Genomic DNA, 18,870 nt, shown 5'->3' with positions numbered 1-18,870 from the left:
TAAAGATCTGGGGTTAGCAGAGGGAACCAAGTACATAGCCCTAAGGCAAAAACGCGCTGGTATGTGGCAGGAAGAGAAATAAGGACAGTATGGCTGCACATATGATGAAGTCATAGTTGCCTGCCTCTCCTTCACCTCCCACATCCAATCAATTACCAAGTAGTTTTGATTCTACCCCCTAAAAAATGTGTTCAAATCCACGCCCTCGATTCCATCTCGACTGCCACCATCACCTTTCACCTAAATTATTGGAAAAGTCTTCCTGCTTCCAATCAGCTACCTCTAATCCATTCCCTACACAGCAGCCAGATAGAGCTTTAGGAAATGGAAATCCGATTCTTCTTCTTTCTGCCTAAGAGCCTTCAGTGGCTCCCATTCCCAACAGAATAAAGTCTAAACTCTTTATCATGATTTATAAGGGCTGTGGGTGTCTGGGTCTGCATACCTCTTTCACCACATGCCTCTCTGTACTCTTTCAGTCATCATTCCTAAAATACACCAACTTCCTCTTCCTTCTGAGTCTTCTTATGACATTCCCTCTGCCTTTCTCCATCCTCTCCACGCACACACCTTTCTCCTGGCGAGTCCTCCTCATCCAGCATATCGGCTGTGAAACCTGCCCCAACTACCTCCCTGCTCCTCCTTTGAGCTCCTGGAACACCCTGAACTTCTCTTATCAAAGTATTCACCCTGCTAAATTGTAATCACTTATTTAATTATCTGTCTCCCCCATTAGACTAGGGGAGGACCATCACATTCTTCTGTTTTATATCCCCATGCCTAGCACAGGGTCTAGCATTGGAATAGGGACTCAAAAATTTGTGAAAGAATAAGTGAATAAATTAATGGAAGTTGAGATAGGCAGTTAAGTGATAGCTTTAAGTCATCACATAAAGTTTGGACACTATCTTGGTGGCAGCAAGGACCTACTGAGAGACTTTAAGGAAAATGATACGATTATATTCGTACGTACAAAAGACCGCTCTCGTAGCAAGGAGACACATGGATATCAGGTGAATGAGATTGGCAGTAGTGAATGTAGAGGCTAGAGGCTGGTTGTTTCCATTATTCAAGGGAGAAATGATGAAAACCTGAATCTGCAGAAAACAGTTTAGAGAGATGGCAAGAAGGAAGAAACTTAAGGACCTGGTGATTGGGTGAGGTGGTAGAGAGAAAAAGGGCTCAAGACTGCACTTATATTCCTAGGTTGGCTAACTTGATGGATAGAGATGTCATTCCCTGAAACTGGAACTATATGAGAAGTAGAAATTATGGAGGAAGATAAATTATGTTTTAGATATGTTGAGTTCCAGGTACCCGCCATATGTACAACTGGAGATATTTTAGGAGGCAATTGGATCTGGACTCAGGAAAGAGATCAGTGCATGCATATGAGGAAACTACTCAAGTCTGAGGAAGAGTCACCTGAAAGGCTTAGAGGAAATAATCCCTGAACCTCACAAAGAACTAGGAATACTTCGTGTTGCCACCAGCCACAGTGGAAAAACCCATGATAATTAAAGGACGTAGGGTATAATAATGCCTGGAAAAATATTGCCTCAGTAGTGGGAAAAACTAGTTCCTACTAAAGGCTGCTCTGACAAAGCAGCCTACCTTTTTTGTCCTCCATGACAATGTTTAAATGCTATCCTCATCCTTGAAAGTACTAAAGTACTTTCATGGAAGGTAACTATATCCCAGGAAAAAAAAGCTCAAGAATATGTATATTAATCCAAAAATAGCCAACTCCCAGCAAGGAAACATTCATAGTGTTTGACATTCAAATAAAAAATGACCAGGCATGCAAAGATGCAGGAAAATATGATAATAAGAGTAAATGCTCAATAGAAACATCCATGAATGACACAAAGGATGGAGTGAGTCAATAAAGGCATAAAAACCTATTGTAACTGTTACCTGTTCAACAAGGTAAAGAAAAAAATTGAGTAAGTTGACGCAAGAAGATACCAAAAAGGTCCAGATCAAACTTCTAGAGGTTTAAAATACAATGTCTGAGATGAAAAATTTTTGAAGAAATAATGGCTGAAAAGTGTCCAAATCTGATAAAAACTATAAACCCACAGATAAGACCTAAATCAGAAGAAACATGAAAAAAAAAGTACAGCAAGACACATCATAATCAAATCGCTTAGGGGGAATTCCCTAGCAGTGCAGCGGATAGGACTCCGCACTTCCACTGCAGGGGGCACAGGTTCGATCCCTGGTCATGGAACTAATATCCCACAAGCTGCGTGATGCGGTCTAAAAAAATTTTTTTTTAATAAAAATTGCTTAAAACCAGTCAGAGACGAAAAAGAAACATTATGTTTGGAGAATCAAAAATAAGAAAGACAGTAAACTTCTCATCAGAAATAAAGCCATATGAGAATGTAGCAGCAACTTTAATTTTTTGTTTTTTGGCCTCCGGGCATGTGGGATCTTAGTTCCCCGACCAGGGATGGAACCCAGGCCTATGGCAGTGAAAGCTCAGAGTCCTAACCACTGGATCCCGCAAGAAATATTAATGGAAGTTTTTCAGGAAAAAGGAATATCACAGCAGATAGAAATCCATGTTCACGCAAAGGAATGAAGAGATCTAAGAAAGGTAAATATGTGCGTATAAAAGAGTTTTTTCTTATTTCCTAGATCTCTGAAAAACAATGGGATGTTAAGAGCAAAAATAATAATATATTGGAGGTTTATAACATATGTAGAAGTAAAACGAATGACAACAATAGTATAAAGTCCAGGAAAAGAGTAATGAAAGAATACTGTTTTAAGGTTCTTATCATATACACAAATATAATATTACTTGTAGGTTGAACTGTAATCAGTTAACGATGTAAGCTATAAACCCTATATACCCCAGCTATAAACCCCAGCTATAAAACAACCAGTAAAATAACAAATCGAAGAGCTATAGTTAATAAGCCAAAAAGGGAAATAAGATAGAATCATAAAATATAGTTAATCCAAAAAAAAAAAGAGAAAGAGAAAAAGGGGAGAGAGACAGATGGGACAAATAGAAAACAACAAGATATTAGATTTAAGTCCAGTCATATCACTAATCACATTAAATGTAAAAGGCCTAAACACCTCAATTAAATGCATACATTTAATGAGAAAATGCATTGTAAATTGTACATCAGTAATATTTTGCTAGCTGCCTCTTTTGCCATTTCTGGAAGCAGGTATTCTAGGAGTCTTGGCCACATGGTCTGCAGATAGATAGTTAGAAGGAGCCCAAATTCAGTTGGCAAAGATCCCCTGCACAAATAAACCAGTGAAAATATATTTTAGCAACTGAAAGACATTATGAATAATACATTATAATGTCCTATCAGGCAGTGATTTGCAAATAAAATAGTAGAAGCCTTACTTTATTCACTTGAACTAAAATATTCAAATAAATTATTGATCATCATAACTGCTATTCATTGAGGGCTTCCTATGTACGTGGCAGAAACTGGGCTTGTATATACGTACATTACTTAACGTAAACCTCAGCCAACTCTATATAAGTGTTGTTATCAATCGTTTCTCTCTCAGCTAACAGATAAGGAACTGAGATTTACAGAGGTTAAGTCATTGCCCAAGGACAGGCAGATAATAAGTGGCAGAACCAGTCCAAACACAGATCCATGTTACTCCAAAGTTTATACACTTAACCATTGTTCTATACTGTCTCCTGAAATTGAAGAGGAGACTTCTGGTTCAAGATGGTCACTGATACCAAATAATTTATCAGACATCTGCCTTAGACCCAGTCCTGACACAGATGCTAAGATACACAGGTGTATATATATATATATATATATATATACACACTTTGTTTTGGATATCAGTTATAGCTGAATGAGTTCATTGAACTTAGTTTATCTGTCATCATCGGTCTGGGCATGGCCTTGCTTGTTTTGTCTGTTTGTTTTGTAATTGAAGTATAGTTGATTTATAATGCTGTGTTAGTTTCAGGTGTACAGCAAAATGATTCAGTTATATGTATACATACTTTTTCAGATTCTTTCCTTTATAGGTTATTACAAAATATTGAGTATAGTTTCCTGTGCTATATAGTAGGTCCTTGTTGTTTACCTATTTTATATATAGTAGTGTGTATATGTTAATCCCAAACTGCTGATTTATCTCTCCTCCGCCTTTCCCCTTTAGTAACCATAAGTTTGTTTTCTATGTCTGTGGGTCTATTTCTGTTTTGTATATAAGTTCCTTTGTATCATTTTTTTTAGATTCCACGTTTAAGCGATATCATATATTTGTTTTCATTTATATGTTCCCCTTTATCACAAATAAAGGTGGTCAGGGTGATTCTCCCCTTCCTTTCTCTATCCTGTCCTACATAAATGTTCCAAACTGTTTGCTATGTATCATTCTCTTTGTATTTGTTCTTATAAAATGGGAATTGTTTTATTGTATGTACATAATTTTACTTGCCCTAAGTGATGCGCTAGGGCTCTCAGCCTGTTTCTTTTTCCTGCCCAGGTCTGTTATGACGGTGGCACCATGTTGATACTAATTGACAGCTAACCCTTTACCTCTCCTTGCTGCCTGAGGAGGCAGTTTAATCTTGTCTTTTTTCTGCAGACCCAGAAGGACCGTTCAGACATGGCTTTGAAAGTCAGATGTTTGCATACCCTGTGACAGGCTGAGCAGGATGGACTGGGTGGAGGAGGTTGTTACTCAGGTTCAAGTGGTTGTCGCCATCTGGCAATGCAACCAATGTTGCAAGATCATCACATTCAGTGAGCGAGGCCAGAAATCAAGATTTTCACGTGAAATCTCCTGATTTCTTAAATGTTGGAAAAACTGAAGGCCAAATCAGATACTTCTGCAGGCTGGGTTCGGCCGAGAATTGCCATAGCCCGACTCGTACAGTAAGACATCAGAGAAGGAATGGGATCGGATTTGTGTTTCAGAAATTAAGAGGAGGATGACATAGAGTGGAAGGCAGGACACTGAAGATTATGACTTGAGGTTTGAATGTGAGTGAACTGAGGGGCTTATGGAATGAAATTCTGACACGTGCTACATGGAGGAACCTTGAAAACATTATGCTAAGTGAAAGAAGCCAACACAAGAGGATAAATATTGTATAATTCTACTTAAATGAGGTCCCTAGAATAGAGACAGAAAGCACAATAGTCGTTACCAGGGGCTGGGGACAGGGGGAGGCTGGGGAATTATCGTTTAATGGTTATGAAGTTTCAGCTTGGGATGATGACAATGTTGTTGAGGTGGACGGTGGTGATGACTGCAACAGTAACATGAATGTACTTAATGCCATTGCAACAGTAACATGAGTGTACTTAGTGCCATTGAACTGTACACTCAAAAAGGGTTAAAATGGCAAATTTTATGTCGTGTATATTTTACACACACACACACACACACACACACACACACACACACACACACACACACAAGTTTACTCCGAAACCAACCTCTTCTGTCAACAGGAGAAAGATGAGTTTATTGCTTAGGGCAGTAAGGGAGAATACCACCTGGACAGAACTTCCACAGTATCTTAGAGGGCAAGGTTAAGTCAAAATTCATTGAGAATTCGAAGTTTGGTTCAAGGCAATTCTTTCCATACTTGGGGACTTGATTGGGTAAGACTGAGTAAAAATCACGATAGACTAGGAATGATAGAAAAAGCAGGGTGAGGATTGAGAGCAGAGATTTAAAGGATCTTTTTTAAAAAACAGCTTTATTGAGATATAATTCCCATACCATACAATTCACCTATTTAAAGTGTACAATACGATGGTTTTTAGTAACTTCACAGAGGTGTGCAACCGTCATCACAATCAATTTTAGGACATTTTCACTAACCCCCCAAATAAACCCCCTACCTGTTAGGAGTCACTCCCCATTTTCCTCCAACTCTCCCCATCCCCTCTGTTGGAAGAAAAACCTTTCCCTCTGCTAATTTATGTTCAATAATGGGGGTCTTTGAATTAACAATAGATGAATAGGAGAAAGGAAAACAAGTCTTATTCATAGGCATGCAGGACCGTTCAGATGAAGAGGCTCTCTGAACTGCTGTGGGTAGAGGTTTATATATCAATTTAATAGAGGAAGGAGAAAGGAGAGAAAGAGAGCTTCTATGTGAAGTACAAAAGGTTTGGTGTTTTGGGGTTTGTTTTGTTTTAAGAAATACAAAAGGGCTTTTAGGGAAACAAATGCAAGACAGTTTTGTTTGTTGGTTTGTTTTTTGCAGTACGTGGGCCTCTCACTGTTGTGGCCTCTCCCGTTGCGGAGCACAGGCTCCGGACGCGCAGGCTCAGCGGCCATGGGGCCCAGCCGCTCCGCGGCATGTGGGATCTTCCCGGACCGGGTCACGAACCTGTGTCCCCTGCATCGGCAGGCGGACTCTCAACCACTGCGCCACCAGGGGAGCCCTGCTTCATGTTTTTTAAATTGTGGTAAAACACACATAAAATTTACCATATTAACCATTTTTAAGTGTGAAGTTCCATACTGTTAAGTATATTCACATTGCTGTGCAACCCATCTTCAGAAATTTTTCATCTTATAAACTGAAACTTTACACTCATTAAACGACAACTCCTCATTTCCCCCTCTCCCTAGCCCCTGGCAACCACCATCCTGCTTTCTGTTTCTGTGAATTTAATCTAGATACCTCAGAATTTGTCTGTGACTCGTTTATTTCGCATAGAGCCATGTCTTCAAGGTTCGTCCATGTTATAGCATGTGTCAGAATATCCTTGTTTTTTTCAAGGCTCAATAATATTCCTATTCCATTGTATGTATACACTACATTTTGTTTATCTATTCGTCCATTGTTGGACACTGGGTTGTTTACCCTTGTCTATTATGAATGATTCTGCTTTGATCATGGGTGTGTCAGGCAGGAAAAACTTTTCCTCTACTCTTTTAAGTTCAGTGCCTGGAGCCTGAGAATTAAACTGACAAAAGAATAAATAGCAGGAGAAAAGGCACTTAATTTTTTTTTTCATTTTTATTTTTGGTTGTGTTTGGTCTTCGTTGCTACACGTGGGCTTTCTCTAGTTGTGGCGAATGGGGGCTACTCTTTGTTCGGTAAGCGGGCTTCTCATTGCGTTGGCTTCTCGTTGTGGAGCACAAACTCTAGGCACGCGGGCTTCCGTAGTTGTAGCACACAGGCTCAGTAGTTGTGGCACATGGGCTTAGTTGCTCTGCAACATGTGGGATCTTCCCGGTCCAGGGATCGAACCCATGTCCCCTGCATTGACAGGTGGGTCCTTAACCACTGCACCACCAGGGAAGTCCCAAGGCACTTTATTTTTATAAATGTTCATGTGCACGGGAGGTGACAAAAAAGAAGTAAAACTCAAAGAAGTGTTTACACTTGGGGGGTAGTTTACCCTTTAACAAAGGAAAGAGAGTTTGTGCTTCAAGGGACAATAAATTCTGGGGAAGTGACTAGGAAATATAGGAGGAACTGATGGAGGATAAGGACTATTTTAGTAAGGTCTGTTTATGGAAACTCATCTTGGTGTCAACTCCCTATCTTCAAAGATAAAAGTCTCTTATCCCTCAAAGGGAAATTTACCCAGTTTTCAGGCACAGAAGGTAACTATGTTTTTCTGAGGAGCTGCCATTTTTTGTTTGACAACTGATAGAAGCAGAGAGAAAATTCACCATAGCAAAATCTGAATAAACTAAATTGTATTTCAAAAATGATGTTCGACAACTATGTAAGACAAACCAGCAACAACAAACCTGTATATTTTTAAGAGAAGAAATAAATATTTTGACTTTGGAACTGTGAAGGATTTTTTCTTATTTTCTTTATTTTTGAATTTTATATTAAAATCCACTTCTTTATATTTGAGAGAAAATATTGGTGCTTATTTAAATAAAAACCAAACAAACAAACCTGGTGTGGCCTACGATTGTCAACACAGGGAGGAATACCGTAAGGAGAAAAGCAGATTCTCAGACAAGAGAGCCAATGGTTGAGACAGCAGAGCATGTTTTGCATTTTGCCATTTTCCTAGCTAGACAAAGAGCCCGGATGTATTATTGTATTTACATATTAGCATGATCTTCACAATGTGGTGTCTATTTGGACCTCACACTAGGTAAAACAATGGACTTGAACTAGGGCCAGGCGCCTCTCTCCCTAGGTTTAGGGAAGAGAGAACTTGAGTGGAGGTAGCAGGATTTGGTCCAAGGTCCAGCCTGGAGACATCAAAGATAAACAAATCTGTCTTCCAACATCCGCTGGACTGAGACCCCTTCGGTGCCTTTTTTTTTTTTTTCCCCCCTTGGGGCCATACTGGTCTCTTTTTCTCTTTTGTTAGGTAGGTGCTGCCTATGGGAATGCAGCAGCTTTTCTTAGTAACCATGGGAACCTTATTGGCATGGCAACCTGGCAGCCCGAGGGAAAGGCAGCAAGGGGAGGAGGGATGGGAGTGGTGGGAGGTAGTTCTATGGAGGAAGGGAGTGGGTAAGCAGGCTTCCTTCCTGCTGAGGAGAGAAAAGGAGGAGGAAAGATGCCCAGCTCTGTAGATGGCCCCAAGGAGAAGCCTCTGATGAGTTTAAACCTCACTCCATAGTCCAGTTCAGGAGGGGCTTGGGGCAGGGTTATAAGCCAGACTGGACACCAGGCCCTAAATCTACTGACCTTTTCTGTCCTATGGCACGGCTCAGCAGCAGCAGGAGAGTCATGGGGCTGGGGGCTGGGAGACACAGAGTGAAGCATCTTATAACATGAGAGCATATTCTGACCTTAAGGTTGTTTTTGTTTGTTCTTTGTTTTTAAAGTTTTTATTTAAACAACTTTGATGCAGTATAATTTACATATGCTAAAATGAATGTATTTAAAGTGTGCATTTTCATAAGCTATGACCTATGTGGATACAAACGAAACTATCACAGAAATCAAGGAAACAAACGTATGGATTAGCTCCAAAAGTTTATTAATGTCCTTTGTCATCCCTCCCTCTTTCACCTCTCCACCTTACACCCTCCCCCAGGCAACCACTGATCTTTCTGCACTATACATTAGTATGCATTTTCCAGAGGTTTATATAAATGAAATCAACTGTATGTACCTCATTTTGAACTGACATTAAGTTTTGATTGCAGGCAAAATACCACGCGGAGCTTTTGTTGGGCTCTGAGAGTCCAAGCACCTTTTGTTAAAGACGTCTAGGGCTGAGGAAATTTCCAAGCAGTATCTAAAGCAAGAAACAGATCTATGCAATAAGGTTGAGGAAAGCTGAGAATGTAGTAAAAACAAAACCAAAACAAGATCCACTAGGGAGAAAGTACTTCTACTGCAGAGGAAGGAGTGAGCAGCAAGGAAGCTGGCAGTGCCCTGATGGTCCTGTTTCTAGGCTGAGCTAGAATCCCTGGGTTTCTGGCTTTCTCTCATGGACAGGTGTGAACTGGGCTATCCTGGGCTGTGGAGTCAGATGCTGCCCTGCCCCTTACTTACCTGTAGAAGCCTCAAACAAATTAGTCTCTTAGAGTCCATTTCCTCTTTTCCTAAGGCAGAGGATAATAATACTCTATAGGGCCATTGAGAAAATGAAATGAGATTAAAAACTTTAATAAACAGTGATAGTAATCAAAGCTCCTTGCATGATAGGCACACAAATAATAGCTACTCATTACTTTGCTGGCTCTAGGAATGGCTCTGTTTGGCTGGTTCTGTAGCATCGACTGAGATTTGACCAATTTTTTTTTTTTTTAATGCATTGACTTTAAAAAAAAAAAAACAGTTTTGGGCTTCCCTGGTGGCGCAGTGGTTAAGAATCCACCTGCCAATGCTGGGGACACAGGTTTGAGTCCTGGCCCGGGAAGATCCCACACGCCGCGGAGCAACTAAGCCCATGTGCCACAACTACTGAAGCCCACCTGCCACAACTACTGAAGCCTGCACACCTAGAGCCTGTGCTCCACAATGAAGAGTGGCCCCCGCTCCACGCAACTAGAGAAAGCCCACACCCAGCAACGAAGACCCAAAGCAGCAAGATAAATAAATAATAAATAAATAAATAAATTTATTTTAAAAAAGCTTTATTGAGATATAATCATATATCATAAAAGTCACCCTTTTAAAGTGTACAATTCCATGGATTTTCATATAATAACAGAGTTGTACAACCATCAGCATCATCTGATTTTAGTACATTTTGATCACCTCAAAAGAAACTAAAGAAACTACACACCCATTAGCGGATACTCTCCATCCCCGCCTCCTCATAACCTCTGGCAACCACTAATCTACTTTCTTTCTCTATGGGTTTACTACTCTGGACGTTTAATATAAATGGAAGCATGCAATTTGTGACTTTTTGAGTCTGACTTCCTTCACTGAACTAAATGTCTTCAATGTTCATCCAAGTTGTAACACGTATCAGTACTCTCTTCCTTTTTATGGATGAATAACATTCCACTGTGTGTTCTTTATGCCTTCATCTGTCAATGAGCATTTGGGTTGTTTCCACTTTTTTGGCTATTATGAATAAAGCTGCTGTGAACATTCAGGTACAAGTTTTTGTGTGTATGCACTTATCAAGTTTTAGTTTATGGTTTATCAAGCCCCATGGCCTACATATGATCGGATAAAGAAATGGTCAATATGAAAAACAGGTTGACATGATTATTTCTTTTAAAATTTCCCCCAGACTGTACTGTACTTTACTCTTATTCCCCTCCTTACTCTTACTCTCATCTCTCCACATAGAACAGTCTAGTCGATCTCATGCATATTTCCAGATATGGCAGCTGAAATGTTCACAAAGGATGTTTCCCCCCACAAAACATATTCTTGAAGTGTGGAAAGGGGAGAGGCAGAGAGGGACAATGATATGTAAGCCAGACATTATTCAAAGACAATTAAAATATCATTTAGAAACGTTGTTTTAAACTTTATTGAGATAGGCTATCCATTCAAAAAGTGTACAAGTCAATAAATTATCACACACACAGCACCATTTAGGAATTGCCTACCTTTACCAAAGTGAGGATAGATATAGCGTTCTCAGAAAAAATATGGAAATACAGAGTGCCCAGTTAAATTTGAATGTCAGATAAGCAATGATTAATTTTTTAGTGTAAGTCTATTCTATGCAATATTCATGACAGTTTTTTTTTAATCCATTGTTTATCTGACATTCAAATTTAACTAGGTGTCCCATATCTTTCCTTGGAAAATCTGGCAATCTTAGGAGGGGAAATTAAAGACCATCCAACGAATGTAAATCAGTTTTATGACAGGGTAGCAACTGAGGTTTGGTTATAGGAAATCTCAGAATAAAATGGAATTTGGAGTTAATTTGTAGATTTAATTTACTTTGCTCTCTCCCTGGTTTTTTTTTTTTTTTTTTTTTTTTAGGATCCTTTTGGCTGCTTCCTCGTCCCTGGGGTTTTGTACAACTAAGTGTTGTGTCATCTTTCTTTCTTACAATATCTCTATGAAACACCTAGGAGTCTACACATGGAGAAACAAAGGCAAAGGTATTTAAAGACACTCCAAGATCCCTCAGTGAGTTTGGGGTCAATTTAAACAAGTGTTGCCATTGGTGTTTGAAAGAAAATATAGATTTTAAGACAGAAGTGTGGGAGGGATAAATTGGGAGACTGGGGTTGATACATACATGCTACTATATATAAAATAGATAAGTAATAAGAACTTATGATATAGCACAGGGAACTCTACTCAATACTCTGTAATGGCCTATATGGGAAAAGAATCTAAAAAAGTAGATATATGTATATGTATAACTGATTCACTTTGCTGTACACCTGAAACTAACATAACATTGTAAATCAACTATACTACAATAAAAATTAATTTAAAATATAACTTAAGAAATATAGATTTTAGATTTATTAAATTTAAGAGCAGGAAAGGATTTTATTAGAAGCCCTTTATATTATAAAAGAGGAAACTGAGGTTCAGAAAGCCTAAATAATTTTCCCTAAGTCACAAAGCTTACTAACAGTAAACTTGACACTGAAATCCCAAACTCTGGACTCCTAGTTTATGGAGCTTTTCCCAATGTAAACTAAATTGGGTCCCTTCCCTCTAGTTTTCCTCTCCTTTAATGTGGTCTGGATAATCAGATCAGCCATAATCACACAATTATGTGAAACACTAAACTGGGAATTCTTCTTAGATCTTCCAAGTAGTGGTAGAGCACTAGATTACTTAACAGGGAGCAAATATTTTCCCAATATTTGGGAAATTAATAAATATTTATTTACAATAAATATTAAATAAACAACAATAATAAATAAACAATAAATAAACAACAATAATAAATAAACAATAAAACAAATATTGTTCTAAACAAGGGTTTCCTGAAGGATTTGAGAACAATTTCTATTCGTTTTTTTTTTAGCTGCAAAGAGCTGCCATTATCAGATTTGGGGGTGATCTTTCTTTTCTAATAGGCAATGAGTGAGATTCCTCTGATTTATATATTTTGCATTTTATCCATGTCCAATCATTATACCCAACGAGCAAATTCTTACCTCGTAAAGAAGCTGGATTTGTCTGAATATGCAAATCTAAAAAAAATCAGCAGATTTTGGAATGATCATAGATTGCCAAGCCTCTCAAAGCTTCTGGTTTTACATTCATTCTATGTCCAATTGCTTTGTGTGTTTCTAAGACAACAGTTAGTACTTGGCCTCATCAACTTCTTCTCACACGTTCCAGGAATCTGATCGATATCCAAGAATGAAGTTTTCCTTTCACAGCTCTACAAAGCTCAGTCTCAATGCCACGCCATGTCAAGGATCTCGCAGGATATTTTTTAGTCCGTGTATTTCAAAGGGAGCAATCTTGCCCATTACCAGCCCAGCATACCTCTTGGTGTTCAGTGTGGTTAATCTCTCATCTTGTAGGACATGACGACTAGTAGAGACTGGCTTATTTGAATCCTGGCTACAATGACTTTGTGAAAAGGACAAACTGTTGAAAAGAGACTTTGGGGAAGAGGTGAGTTTTTTTGCTCATCATTTTCACAGGGTTGAAAACGCTTTGTGACCTAGAGTCCTGCCTTAGAGAAGACAGCTGTGGCCTAGAGCAGGATTTGCAGAGCATGCTGGGCTCTGAGGGTTTGCTGGTGAAGTGATTTTTACATGGCTAGACTGGTGCAGTGAAATGGCAATTTTTTTTTTGGCATTTTTATTCCCTCAAGTTTGTTTCTGAATCATCTCTGAATACCAGGGCATCCTGGGGATAGCAGAAAATAGAGAAGATTTCCTGAGATTAGGGGGGTGGGAGTCAGTCTTCTGGGGTTTATACAAATGATGTCCCTGCTTGGACTGGGGAGGGTCTCTCTTAAAGAACCAAACGTTAACCTAAAAGTGCGCTGGTGGAGCTGAACCATGTCATGAGTGGTCTCCCCTCATGACATGGCTTCTAGGCTCTTTCCTATTGTGAGTAGGTGACAACAATAGGCCTATTCTCTCCCCATTCACCCAGGACACATGCTGATCTGCGCTGATGAATCCCTTGGCAGCCACCGAGTAGGGAAGATTAATGACCTTTCTTTTTTGACCACTGTAGATCTAAAATCTTCCCCCACACTGGGGAACCTCATTTTCCTTTTCCTGGTAAAATCTGTGGTTCTCCTTTCTTGAAATCTTCAATTCTTTTCCTATATAGAAAAAAAATTGTCATCACATTTACACTTATGGAATTTCCACTGTCTTAAGACACCTCATTCTTTATTTGCCAGTAGCTCATGTATTTGGTCATTTTTCATCAGAAAACAGAGGTGCCTATTCTGGAATTTATCATTGTTCTTGGGGGTGATTTATTGTCAATTTTTGTAATACTGCTTATTGCTTTTGAAAGTCATATGGTCTTGTTCTCGATGCATGTACTTTGTGGTAGGGAGTCGCTACCTGCTGACTAGATGGCTATGAATGGAACTTGAATCTTGGGGAATATCCCATTTCCCTTCTGGAAGCTAATCAGGGAGTTTAATCAACCGTGGAGCTTGAGGACTGAGATGCCGGATATAGGCTTGAATTGAATGTTGGTGTTCAAGAACGACCAGTGGTAGAAAAATCAAGTCGTCTTACAATGTTAGGAGGTATGAGCTCATCTTTATTTGCTGGGCTGTGACTGAAGTAGGTTTTCAGTAAAGATTCAGCAGTTCATTTCCAGAATTTCATGGAAAATGGGCTTCTTCGAGAAGGATCCTTTTAAGGAAGATAAAACAGGATGAGCACAATACATAGCATGTTATCACTGAATTTCTAAACTTAAAAGGTCATTTCTAGCCTTGAAAGCCATTTTTAAAAAATGGAATGGGCAGCCCCGTGATGTCAAGTTTCTCATCACGAGAGGCCTCTAAGTAGAAGCTGTGTGTAACATAATCCAGGAAGGATATTGGTTTCTGCATCAGGTGGGTGTTTAGACTAGATGACCTTTAAATGCTCTATATACTCTAAGATACTTTGATTCTATCAAGTAGATAAGTTCAGTTCAGGAACTAAAATGAGCCATGTTATCAGTGTAATTCTAGGAGTGATTGTCTACCTGTACTGCCAACAACCAGTGGTTTGTACCTTATAACGCAGTCTTAATTTTTTTTACTTGAAAGGCATGTGTGTGACTTTTCACATATCCAATCTTTAGTCCCGCTAATTCCCTCTGTAGGAAATGCAGCCCCATCCTAGCAGAATGTTCACTCACTCCTTAAAGATTTACATATAAGGTAGTGGTTCTCAGCTGGGGCGATTTTGCGATTTTTTTCCGCCCTACAGGTCGTCTGGAGACATTTTTGGTTGTTACAACTCGGGGGTTGCTACTGGCATCTAGTGGCCAGGGAAGCCTACGGCATACAGGACAGCCCCCAATGGCAATCCCCTAGCCCAAAATACAACAGTGCCAGGTTTGAGGATCCCTGGTCTAAATTAGGTGACCTTTTGGGCAAACCCCCTGCTCTAGTCCCCAGTATCACATAACAATCATAGAGCTTTGTTTAAAACACTTTATATCTTCTTTAAAACACCTTTGTCCACTGGGAGTGTCATTTATTTAGAAACTTTTAAAGCTCTAGGAACTCTTAACACGTATAAAATAAAATTGGACTTACTCCTATTGGAGAAGTGGGGAGGTGGGAATAGCTCTACCTCTCAGTTCTATGGAAGATTCTTGAAACTCCTAACAACAACACACAAGCAGCCCTTATCAAGCACTTCCATACACTAGGTCCTATGCCAAAGCTTTACATGGATTGCACACAGGACGTATTAATATATGTTGAATGCTGAATTATTTAATTCTTCTAGGGTTCTGGATTTGTTTCTTAAGACTGCCTTAGCAATGACACCAAATCATTGGATTTCAGGCCCACCTTAATTCAGTATGATCTCCTCTTAGCTAATTATTTCTGCAAAGACCCCATTTCCAAATAAGGTCACATTCTGAAGTTTGGGGTTGCTATGGTCTGAATGTTTGTGTCCTCCCCAAATTCACGTGTTGAAAACCTAATGCCCAATGTGATGGTACTAGGGGGCGTGACCTTTAGGCAACCTCATGAATGAGGTTCCTCATTTCCATCTGAGACCGTAATTACAAGAAGCACATTTAAGAGCCATATTTCTTTCTTTCTTTTTTGCGGGGGGATACGCAGGCCTCTCACTGTTGTGGCCTCTCCTGCTGCGGAGCACAGGCTCCGGACGTGCAGGCCCAGTGGCCATGGCTCACGGGCCCAGCCGCTCTGCGGCATGTGGGATCCTCCCGGACCGGGGCACGAACCCATGTCCCCTGCATTGGCAGGTGGACTCTCAACCACTGCACCACCAGGGAAGCCCTTAAGAGCCTTATTTCTAACAACATTCTGTTCATGACAATATGTATACGTTCTATGGTGATAGAAGCTTTCTTGATAACTCTTCTTTTTTTCTGAGCCTTTGCCAGAATCACCTTTAACCCATATTTCTACCAACAATGTCTTCAAGACAACCTAGGCTTTTTCTGTCATGTGCCTCAAAATTCTTCAAGCCTCGATCTCTTTCCCAATTCCAAAGCCATTTCCACATTTTAAAGTATTTGTTATAGGACTTCCCTGGTGGTGCAGTGGTTAAGAATCCGCCTGCCAATACAGGGACACATGTTCGAGCCCTGGTCTGGGAAGATCCCACATGCCGCTGAGCAACTAAGCCTGTGCACCACAACTACTGAGCCTGCGTGCCACAACTAGTGAAGCCCACGCACCTAGAGCCTGTGCTCCACAACAAGAGAAGCCACTGCAATGAGAAGCCCGCGCACCGCAACGAAGAGTAGCCCCTGCTCGCTGCAACTGGAGAAAGCCCACGTGCAGCAACGAAGACCCAGTGCAGCCAAAAATAAATAAATTTATATAAATAAATAAATAAAACACTCCCTCCTTTTTAAAAAGAAAGAAAAATGTGTTACAGCAGCACCCCACTACTGTGCACCAGTGCCAAATCAAATCCCAGAGACAGAGTTTTGGGTGAAGAAGAAAAGAATAGCTTGGTTGCTTTGCCAGGCAAAGAGGGACACAGCGAGCTCCTGCCTTGAAAAACTGTGTGTCTCAACCCAGGAGGATTTGCTGAGGAGTTTTATAGCAGTGGTTCAAGTGTGGGGTTGCCCATAAGATTAGGGTGTGTTCAGGGCCTGCACTCCTTTAATCTGGTCTCAGGTAATCTCTTGATGAGTTTCTTTGGTTCCTTTAATCTGGCCTCAGGTGGTCTTCTCTGGAATGAAGAATACTGACACCTTCCATTTCTTGGGGGTTTTAGTTCTACAAAGAGCTTAAAGATACAGTTGTGTGTATCCCTTGAGGTGGAACCAGGACCTGCCCCAAGGCTGCACTATTGTTTCTTGACTGCTTCTCCCTTATCTCTGCATCCCCTCCCTTCCCTGATTAGCAACTGTTTGAATCTGCCCTTTGGAACTCAGGGAAGGTCATGGAGGCTGGAGTCTATTCCCTACAAACAAGAAATGGGGGACATGGAAAGGTTTCTGTGCCCAGGAGCCCCACAGGGTCCTGCTCGGTTTCACTACCAAAATCTATTAGTTTCCTATGGCTGCTGTAATAAATAACCACAAACTGGATGGATTAAAACAAGAGAAATGTATAGTTTCATGGGTCTGGAGACTAGAAGTCCAACATCAAGACGTCAGCAGGCCCATGCTCCCCCTGCAGGCTCTAGGGAAGAATTCTTCCTTTCCTCTTCTGGGTTCTGGTGGTTCCAGGCAATCTTTGGTGTCTCTTGGTAGTTGTGTCACTCCAGTCTCTGCCTCCTTCATCATGTAGCTTCTTTCCTGTTGCTCTGTGTCCTCTCTACTTATGGGGACATCAGTTATTGGATTTAGGACCACCCTAATCCAGTATGGCTGCTTCTTAACTAACTACATCTGCAAAGATCCTGTTTCCAAAAACAGTCACATTCTGAGGTTCTGGGTGGATACACACTTGGGGGGAGACACTATTCAACCCCTTACAGGTTCCAAGTAGCACAGTTTGGAAATCAATGCACTAAACTCTGCACCTATTGAAGGCAGGCCTGCCTGCCTTCAATTTTCACCTTCCCCGCCCCCCAACCCCCCCCCCTCCAGCTTCTAGCACACGTCATAGAATGCTTTTTTAAAACTGTTGCCTGGAATTCATACGTCTGCATTCACAGCATCATTATTCACAATAGCCAAAAGGTAGAAAAAACCCAAATGTCCATAGAGGGAAGAATGGATAGAGAGAATGTGTTATATACATACAACAGAATATCTCTCAACCTTAAAATAGAAATGGAAATGGAAATGGGATTCTGCCACACGCTGCAACATGGATGAACCCTGAAAGCATTACGCTAAGTAAAATAAGCCAGACACAAAAGGACAAATACTGTGTGATTCCACTTACAAGAGATACTGAGAATCGTCAAATTCATTGAGATGGAAAGTAAAATGGTGGTTACCAGGGTCTGCAGAGAAGAAGGAATGGGGAGTTAATGTTTAACTGGTACAGAGTTTCAGTTTGGGATCCATGAAAAAGTTCTGTAGATGGATAGTGGAAACGTTCGCAGCTTTCTCGGCCTGAAGCCAACCCCACCCTGCGTCTTTGGGAGGTAAAAGCGTTTATTACTTTTGACTCGAGGTCTGAACCCGGTTCAGCGTGGCAGGCATCCTTTCACTTGCTCACCCCAGCCCCCAGCAGAATAGAAGCGGGAGGCCAGAAAGTCCAGGGAGGTCTTTGAGTGTGTCTGCGGGCCTCCGCCTGCCCATCCACTCGGCCACCCGCTTATGCTTTTATGGAAAAGCTACAGTGTCGGGCCCTCCCTGTGAGAAATCCACACTGGGAGTTATTGCAAGCGCACATCTTGAGCTTCTGAATATTCATGAGGGAAGCAGAAAGACCAATGCTAAAGGGGGGCGAAATAGTAATTCATAAATATTAATAAAGGCAAGCCACATGCACCAAGTAGGGCTAGGAATGTTAACGAGAAGATGACGTCCGGGTCCTGCGCGTGCCCGTTGGGCGGGTGCCCGGCGCGGGCGCGGCCCCCGGAGCCCGGGCACGAGCGCGGGGGAGGTGGGGGTGGGGGAGGAGGGGGGCCGGGGCGGGGAGGAGGGAGCGCAGCCGGGCGCCGGCGGAGCTGCGAGGGGAGCGCTCGCTAGCTCGCGGCTGCCGCTGTCGCTGAGCTGCGCTCCGGCCGCTCCCCGCGGCCAGTGGATGGGGGTGTCCAGCTGAGCCCCGCGATCCGCCTTCCTCCTCCAGGACCCGCACAGGTGCAGTCGTGGGGGGCGACCTTAATCCAGACCGACCCACTGCGGTGGGTGGGGGTGGACGGGGGTGGGGAAGGAGGCCCCGCGACTTGGGATGCTCCGGCCGGCAGGTCTGGGGGCGC

At 41.4% G+C, this 18,870-nt stretch overlaps 1 protein-coding gene and 1 long non-coding RNA gene across 3 annotated transcripts in view; one reads left to right on the top strand and one right to left on the bottom strand.

The window, feature by feature from the left end:
• Positions 1-13,290: 13,290 nt before the first annotated feature.
• Positions 13,291-18,270, bottom strand: LOC125965168 (uncharacterized). Its single transcript, XR_007478752.1, has 3 exons — positions 18,108-18,270; positions 17,886-17,946; positions 13,291-14,193 (listed from the first exon to the last, which is right to left on the bottom strand). It is a non-coding gene; the product is annotated as an uncharacterized LOC125965168 (long non-coding RNA).
• Positions 18,271-18,578: 308 nt separating this feature from the next.
• Positions 18,579-18,870, top strand: part of FEZ1 (fasciculation and elongation protein zeta 1) — a 40,065-nt gene continuing 39,773 nt past the window's right edge. For both annotated transcript variants that reach the window (XM_033407440.2, XM_004280716.3), the window contains exon 1: positions 18,579-18,751. The gene's annotated coding sequence lies outside the window, so the exon portion shown is untranslated. The remainder of the gene's footprint in view (positions 18,752-18,870) is intronic.

The sequence above is a fragment of the Orcinus orca genome, chromosome 8 (genome assembly GCF_937001465.1).
Source record: "Orcinus orca chromosome 8, mOrcOrc1.1, whole genome shotgun sequence".
NCBI lineage: Eukaryota > Metazoa > Chordata > Mammalia > Artiodactyla > Delphinidae > Orcinus > Orcinus orca.
The sequence above is the reverse complement of the archived record's forward strand: the minus strand, read 5'-3'. Positions and strand labels throughout refer to the sequence as shown.